We start from the raw sequence: 9,557 nt of genomic DNA, 5'->3' as shown, positions 1-9,557 counted from the left end.
CATGATGGTTGCATCCGTGTTTGGCGACATCGCGGTGAACGCACATTGGAAGCGTGTATTCGTCATCGCCTTACTGACGTCTGACCCGGCTTTCGCATTGACGGCACTTTGAACAGTGGACGTTACATTTCAAATATGTTACGGCCCAGGGGACTGATGACCCCAGATGTTAAGTCCCATAGTGCTCAGAGCCATTTGTTACGACCCGTGGCTCTACCCTTCATTCGATCCCTGCGAAACCGTACATTTCAGCAGGATAATGCACGACTGCAAGTTGAAGGTCCTGTACGGGCCTTTCTGGATACAGAAAATGTTCAACTGTTGCCCTGGCCAGCACATTCTCCAGATCTCTCACCAATTGAAAACGTCTGGTCAATGGTGGCCGAGCAACTGGCTCGTCACAATACGCCAGTCACTGCTCTTGATGAACTGTGGTATCGTGTTGAAGCTGCATGGGCAGCTGTGCCTGTACACGCCAACCAAGCTGTGTTTGACTCAATGCCCAGGCTTAACAAGGCCGTAATTCGGCATGAAGTGGTGTTCTGGGTACTGATTTCTCGGTATCAATGCACCCAAATTGCGTGAAAATGTCACATGTCAGTTCTAGTATAATATATTTGTCCAATGAATACTCGTTTATCATCTGCATTTCTTCTTGGTGTAGCAATTTTAATGGCCAGCAGTGTACATCCGCGATAGTTTCACGCGTATGCGGCGACCGTGTTCTCGGTACCGGTACACTGTTATCGGGAGGCCATCACATGTGGCAGAACATGAGTGTGTGGAACGTAAGTGTAAAACGTGCTTACCCGAAGTTTGTGTATCCTGTACCATGCAACGGTTGGCCATGTATGGATGAAACACAGTTTCAAACCATTGTAACACATCTACTTTCATGGCCGCAAATAGGATGCAGACGTAAAGGATTAAGAAACCATCACATCTGTATTGTAAATGTTACGTTACATTTACACAGACGTGTGTAGTTCAGCACCTACGAATAGGACATAGGCATTGATTTACATCATCCTGGACGTTTTTCAATAATTTTGAACTAGACTCTCGGTATCTGATGTGAAATTACTGGTCATTAGGCACACTGCACTAGTCAGATGAACTTCAGTACAACTACCCCTTAACTTCGATTTTGTCAGGGTCATTATGGAGAAATCACTTTCGCACAAGTATGTTGTTCCAAAAAGTTATACACACGAGCAGCTACTTTAAATAACAATGTAAACTGTTCACGTGGGAAATATTTGTAGAAGCTTTCCAAGGTTTCTACAGGGTGAAACTTCTCTTTCAGCACACGATTGCATTGAAAGTCAATGAGTTCCAACTGAATTTCAGAAGGCTCATTTTCAACGTTAACTGCAAAACGAGTCAGAAAAAGGTTGACGTCGCATCCAGTCAATTTAAGTCCTCAAATGTAATATCAAAAATGCCTTCCAGAGACAGTAACACCGTTATAAAGCAATCAAAATATTCTTTAAGCCTCTCCTGTACCAAGCAGTTTTCACTAATAACTAGTGCAACGCTCGGGAAGTGTACACACGACATTTCTGACAGTGATTTGCCCGCAAAAGCAGTGTTCTCTTGATTGTCAAAATAGTGTAAAACACTTCGCTAATTAACTTATTTCTACCTTGCAAACCTACATTCAGGCTATTCAGACGCTTGGTTACGTCAGTTAAAAACGCAAGGTCTACAATCCACGGCGGGTCGTCCAATTCCTTCACCGGTTCTCCTTTCGCATCGATGAATAACGCTATATATTCACGTAAATTAAAAAATCGTTCTAAGGCAACACCTCGACTCAACCAGGATGCTTCACAACAATATGGACCGTCGCCGTATTCACACTCGAGATCTGCCAGGAACGATTTGAATTGTCCGTGTCCTAAACTGTTCGATGTGAGAATATTAACTGTCTTGAAAACCACGTCCATGACGCCAACTAGTTTGGCACATTTTGCTAGCAAATTAACACGGTGAAGAACGCAATGTATTGCTGGTAGTAGTTCCTGCCGGACACCGACGGCTTTCGACTTTTTTCGTATCAAAGCAACGACACCAGACTTACGACCAATCTGTTGCAATCGATGAAAGTTTTTCCCAACATAGCTCGTATTTCTCTATTATATGTTCTACGGACGGAAATACATCGTCTGCCGTTGTTGTGTAATGCATTGTGTGACGTCACTTCCCTCCTTGTGCACTCGTTGGGAGGGGGAGGAGACTGGTAATGATGTTCGTCCCCGTCAGTATGACGTGGAACAGCAGCTGTAACTCTCGTAAAACACAGCTCCTCGCGTAGTTAAGAAATATTCTATTGTTCGTCCGTAACAGTCTTATCAGTTTGTGTTAACTGATCAATTGTTCATCTTTTATCTTATGCCCGGTTAGTTTCGTTGGGCAGTGAAATCTTGGTTCTTAATCCTATCATTACGGTCGTTTTTCACATCATCCTTAGCGAGGATTAGTAACTGCTGTTCGTAATTCTGTTGCTATGCCGTTGCTACCTCAAACTAATAACAACGGTCCGACGTAACTCAAGAGATCACTTATGTTGAAGTAACGTCCTGGTAACACGCCGTAATGGTGATTTTTATATTATTCACCTTTCACTATCTGTTATTCCTGTCTTCACACAGTCACTTATAATCTTTAAAAGACTCAATCACTAGTATGATCACAGGTAATATTATTCCTTGAAGCATGCAGGTGAAACATCTGGTTTATATCTTGACTAATAGTTTATTAATACTTTTGTAATAAATTATTTGTCGAAATCAAACGCATGCACCGACATGTCATTCGAGATTAACTTCTCATCAGTCCAGTAATCATGACGTTGACAACAACTTTTGACTGAACGGCGTATTGGTTTTTCTTCATGACTTTGTATTATTGTGTCCTACTCAAGACTACGAATAGTTTTCTTGTCACTGATACATTACTATCAAGTTCGCAACTGTTCTTCAATCCGAAGGTTAAGTCCAGTAAATCAGTATCACTTAATTAAAATCTCCGTAGCGTTGATAACGGTAAAGATTAGTTTATTCAGTCGAATGACAGTATAGCTTTAGTCTCGCTCTCACGAACTATCGACTTTCACAACTGAAACAATCTAATAGCGTTTGCTTCCACCGACTCAAGAGCAACTAACTAAACATTTCCATATCCGAGCTGCATTGTAGGAGCATTGAATTTCCTTTTCGATGCGGCTACAACTTTCTTCCATGGTAAAAGTTATCTTTGACCAAATTACCTCCTTGGATTTAAACTTCGTTCATATTAATTTAAATTTATTCTTTAGATGTTTAAAAGATAATGCATGACAACCCTTTCCTTTTATCTCCTCTTTTGTATGTTACTGTCAGTATGTAAGTGTTATAGTTGTTAAACAAAACATTATCAGTGTAATTAATTTTTTTTATCATCAATAGTTGTTGTCACTGTCAAGATGACTCACTTCCCTACTTTTCTGTGCTTGGGGCGTTACAACTGGCACTAAATAGAGGAGTTCCTTAATCGCATTAAACTGAGCGTCATCTCGCATGTCGAAAAACATCACATACATCTGTGCTTTCGTCCAATGCTAACGGAAAGAAAACCAAATCTTTGATCCTGTTTCTCAATTGAGCTTCGACATCGTGTGCCATTTGTTCAGTGCGCCTGCAAACCGTTCTCCGTGAAAGAGGAACGCTTTAAAAAACAGGAAGACTTATTGGCCACAAAATTGTTTCGGCAGCAACAAAACATTCTCCTGCTGCCAGAATGAGATTTTCACTCTGCAGCGGAATGTGCGCTGATATGAAACTTCCTGGCAGATTAAAACTGTGTGCCCGACCGAGACTCGAACTCGGGACCTTTGCCTTTCGCGGGCAAGTGCTCTACCATCTGAGCTACTGAAGCACGACTCACGCCCGCTGCTCACAGCTGTACTGAAAGGCAGAAGTAAAGCTGTGAGCACCGGGCGTGAGTCGTGCTTCGGTAGCTCAGATGGTAGAGCACTTGCCCGCGAAAGGCAAAGGTCCCGAGTTCGAGTCTCGGTCGGGCACACAGTTTTAATCTGCCAGGAAGTTTCATTCTCCTGCTGTTTTAGCTATTTTAAGAGCTACGTGATAGCTTACTGTCATCGCTGCATCGTTGTGGATGATGAGGTTTTCGTCCTGTCCAGGAGAAGGTAAAAGTGACGGAAAATTAGCTTAACATATTATTAATAACAGTAATAGTATGAATCAGTGTCATAATTTTCTACCTTTATACGTACGTCTTTCTCCTTTTTCTGCTTCAGTTCCACAGGTTTGGCTTTTCTTCCTCCATTACTTAAACCGACAGTATCCTTCTCGTGAAGCAGTTGATAATGTCGCTTCACATTGTACTACTTCTGTGAAGACAATATTGCATTGCGAATCAAACACTGAGGTTCGCTTTGCGTTCGACTGTGGATTAACAAGTATGGATTCAAAGGACTTTCGTTTGAACGATTTTAACTCCTCCTCAGCCATCTTCCATCCACTAGTTCCGTTTTATCACAAACACCGCACGCGATGCCTACACAGACAATAGAAACGATGGGAAGTAAATGGACCGTGTGACTGCGCGCGATGCAGTGACGTGCGTGACTAGGCGAGTAGGTGGTGGGGGTACTGCTGGCTGGCAGAGGGGGGCAGAGCCGCGGGCACGCCTTGCGGGCGTCTGCGGGCGGCCGAGCTCGCCAAACGATAATTGCCCAGCCCTGGTATATGAATCTTACTTAGATTCACAACACAGGCCGTAACTGTGATTTAAGGCTCGTCTGACGCAACGGTAATGACACCAGTAGCCACCAAATATAAGAATCAGTCTCAATTAAGGGTGGGTACGGGCGCGGAAAGGTTTTGGAGTGTGTTCAGTTAGTTAGGCCGTTGACTTTGATTTTCCGAACTTATTGAATAATATGATCGCAACACTAAGATAAATGCAAGGTACACTGCTGGCCATTAAAATTGCTACACCACGAAGGTGACTTGACAGGAAGAAGATGCTGTGAAATGCAAATTATTAGCTTTTCAGAGCATTCACACAAGGTTGGCGCCGGTGGCGACATCTACAACGTGCTGACACGAGGAAAGTTTCCAACCGACTTCTCATACACAAACAGCAGTTGACCGGCGTTGCCTGGTGAAACGTTGTTGTGATGCCTCGCGTAAGGAGCAGAAATGCGTACCATCCTGTTTCCGACTTTGATAAAGGTCATACTGTAGCCCATCGCAATTGCCGTTTATCCTATCGCGACACTGCTGCTCGCGTTGGTCGAGATCCAATGACTGTTAGCAGAATATGGAATCGGTGGGTTCAGGAGGGTAATACGGAACGCCGTGCTGGATCCCAACGGACTCGTATCACTAGCAGTCGAGATGACAGGCATCTTATCCGCATGGCTGTAACGGATCTTGCAGTCACGTCTCGAGGCCTGAGTAACTGGTGGGGACGTCTGCACGACAACAATCATCTGCACGAACAGTTCGACGACGTTTGCTGCAGCATGGACTATCAGCTCGGAGACCATGCCTGCGGTTACCCTTGACACTGCATCACAGACAGGAGCGCCTGCAATGGTGTACTCGACGACGAACCTGGGTGCACGAATGGCAAAACGTCGTTTTTTGCATGAATCCAGGTTCTGTTTACGGCATCATGATGGTCGCATCCGTGTTTGTCGTCATCGCGGTGAAAGCACATTGGAAGCGTGTGTTCGTCATAGCCATACTGGCGTATCACCCGGCTTGATCGTATGGGGTGCCTTTGGATACACGTCTCGGTTACCTCTTGTTCGCATTGACGGCACTTTGAACAGTGGACGTTACATTTCAGATGTGTTACGACCCGCGGCTCTACCCTTCATTCGATCCCTGCGAAACCCTACATTTCAGCAGGATAATGCACGACCACATGTTGAAGGTCTTGTACGGGCCTTTCTGGATACAGAAAATGTTCGACTGCTGCCCTGGCCAGCACATTCTCCCGAGCTCTCACCGATTGAAAACGTCTGGTCGATGGTGGCCGAGCAACTGGCTCGTCACAATACGCCAGTCACTACTCTTAATGAACTGTGGTATCGTGTTGAAGCTGCATGTGTACCTATACACGCCATCCAAGCTCTGATTGACTCAACGCCCAGGCGTATCAAGGCCGTTATTACGGCCAGAGGTGGTTGTTCTGGGTACTGATTTCTCAGGATGTATGCACCCAAATAGCGTGAAAATGTAATCACATGTCAGTTCTAGTATAATATATTTGTCCACTGAATACCCGTTTATCATCTGCATTTCTTCTTGGTGTAGCAATTTTAATGGCCAGTAGTGTAAAAGAATTAGTCTCATTTAACGGTGGGTAGTTGCGTTGCAAGGTTTTGGAGAGCGTTGAGTTAGGTAGGCAGTTGACCCTGATTTTTCCAACCTTATTAAATAATATGATCGCAACACTAAGTCAAATGCATGTTGTTTTGGATTTTTTTAGAGGAGAGCAATAGATAAGCATTTTTTATTTATAAATCCACGACCAATTCAGTCTAAAAATGGGTCTGTGGACCTGCAACCTTGGACTGTCAATGACCACAAGATAAAGGTATATCTTCCGGAGTTACTGAGTTAAGAATCTGCTGATGGAGGCTTACATTTTGTTAACAAAACACAATGTAGGTGGATCTCATGTACACATCATCTACCTCGAGGTAATGGAAGGATAATATCACTCTGTACAACTCACAGGGTTCGCTCGATATCCAGATGCAACTTTATGACATTTTGTGAGACTTTTCTTTCCGTTGCTACTAGACAGGGTCCTAACAGGAAAGCGACTCTATTCAATGCTCGCTGCTGCAACTTGTGTTATCGAGCTACCTCTTAGACATCAACCGAGTGTGAAGGAAGTGAACGGCGAGAGGAAAAGAAGCACAATGGATATCTGTAGCGATGCTGCAGCGAGCACAAAACGAAGAAGAACGTCGCGGCCGTCGGCTGGTAACTTGGCGCCACGAACCGGTTCGGTGTCGGCGATGCCCGGTGGCCACTCAGCGGGAGCAGCCCGCCTCTGCATAGCTCCCGCCGGTTCTGGCTGCGCCTGCCCGACCCTTTAAGTGCAGAGATTACTACCGGTCTTGCGAGTGTAATTGGCGCCAAAACGTCAGCGGAGTGTTCTATCGCTTCCTGAAGAAACTCACTTCCTCTGACGCCGTTCACTCTCTGTTAGAAAGAGACTCGTTTTCTTTGCACGTTCAGTGTATGTATACACCGAAGCATCCCATCCTGACACTGCGAAAATTTAGAAATCACGTATTGCCCACGATATATTAAGATAACAAAGCAATGTACGTGAATGTGAATCATACCAACGAATACTTCTTTATCTTCTGCAAGTCCTTTTACATGAATATTGAGAAGTTATGAAGCTCTAAATTTGTGCATCGTATCTCTGTCGGTTTCTCTACAATGGGCTATTTCAAAAAAAATGGCGGGAGAATAAACATTTCGTATAACACATAGACGATGCTTCCTTTTCAAAATTATCACTGATCACATTATTTAATTGTCATTTGTTTGCAATTTTCCTGTGTTTAATAGACATCAGTATATTGTGATTGGCTAAATTTATATGACCATGCATTTGTCCTATACTTGGCTTCGTATGTGGTGTTACTACGAAATGATCACGGTGTCGAACTATAGCTTTACTTCGCACGGCGCCGTTACTGTGTACCAAGATTTAGAATTACGCGGCATGTAAGTGGCAAAATAATGATGTGACTTATTGCAGAGATTACTGTTTTTGCCACAACGGTTAGCTACAACGATTTCAATACTCTGATCTACTGTTACTGCGTTAGTAAAAATGCGGACTCAGTGTCACCAACAATTCTACAGTTGGAATGCAGTAGGTTTTGAGTATTCAGGAAATTATATTCAAAATCTGCCCGTAAGATTTCTGAAAAACTGCGCAATGTATCAAACCGACAAATGCTTGTCTATCTACCTAAACTGGAGAACTTAATGCAAATTACTAGTACAGCTTAGAAGAAAAAATTTTTATACCCAGAAAATCTTGGATAAACCTGTAAGGAGGCCAAAACAATCTTCATTCTCCTTTAAATACTGCTAAAAATAAACAACACAAATCAGACGTGAAACTATGTTTTTTCCCTTGGGTTTGGTGTAAGAAAAAATAGTGGTAATTCGAACAATGATAGATGAGGTTTATTGCAGTTTTCGCCTCCTGGATATTAAAGTATATAGTCCCTCTGGATACCCAACTTGGGATGTCTGTAGTGTTCTTTGCCTTGGGTTTGGTGTAAGAAAAAATAGTGGTAATTCGAACAATGATAGATGAGGTTTACTTCAGTTGTCGCCTCCTGGATATTAAGGTATATAGTCCCTCTGTATACCCAACTTGGGATGTCTGTAGGTAGAGCTCGCTTTCCGACGATTCGTTATCAAATTTGCAACTGTAGTACTCCTCCATCTTTCGTCACACTGAATACTGTCAGCACGAAAATATTCTGTATATGTGGGCTGCAAATATAATAAAAGGTTGTGTACAGGGCATTCATTGTAACTGTATTCACGTTTCTGCAAGGAAAAGAATGTCAGAGATCGGATAACGTAGTTTGCGTGTTAATTAGTGCTTCCTTTCCAATGAAATTACGAAACAGGCCTATGGTCTATCCACTATTTAGTAAGCTGCATTAAGAAGACAGTTTGTGGCTAATGTTTCGGGGAGAGGGGGCAGAACAGGGAGTGGCACATCAGACACAACGAGGTTTTTGTGACCTAAACCTACACCGTGTAGTCACAGACTTTCGCTGTCAACTTGAATAAATTAAAAATACCAAGAACGTCAGAGGCGGATCGGGCGACGCTATGTGTAGGCACTGTATCGGGATCTGGCTTTGGTCATCGAGCAGTCAGAGGCACTAACCGTCTAACGTATGTTTTGGTCTAGAGTTTGCGTCATTCTCAAAACCATTTAAGGCGAATTCCAGTGTGTCTCCGTAAATAGGTAAAAGACTCATCCTCTCTTATACTGTATGGAGCTAATAAAACACCTCTAAGAACGGGAAACGTAGATTGTTGTCTTCGTAACAGGAAGCGTGATTAAACAGGAAACTGACCACATATGTAATGTCTGTTATTTCGGATGTGTCCAAAAGAATAGACACCATTTGATCCTGTAGCTACTATGAATGAAGACGTAAGGGAATCAAAAACGGAAGCTCCCAGTAGGCACTGATTTATATCAATTGGGTGCGTTGCAAAATTGCGTTGGACCGGAATTCGAACTCGAGCCTCCCGCTGAAAAGACAGATGCGCTGACCACTACGCCATCCGGACACAGTGTTCATTGCACCTGCAGGGACTAGCCTAGCACATGCTACTGATGTAGTGCCCCTGCTCGTTAGCTCATTACTCGTGGCATCTCGCCGCATTCCTGAACGAGTTTGAGCTTGGTGTGCCTCTGCACTGAAGGGATCGCTGGTCCTAATAGGCTGGTTTCTGTTCTTTCGGACACTACAT

The sequence above is a fragment of the Schistocerca piceifrons genome, chromosome 7 (assembly GCF_021461385.2).
Source record: "Schistocerca piceifrons isolate TAMUIC-IGC-003096 chromosome 7, iqSchPice1.1, whole genome shotgun sequence".
NCBI lineage: Eukaryota > Metazoa > Arthropoda > Insecta > Orthoptera > Acrididae > Schistocerca > Schistocerca piceifrons.
The sequence above is the reverse complement of the archived record's forward strand: the minus strand, read 5'-3'. Positions refer to the sequence as shown.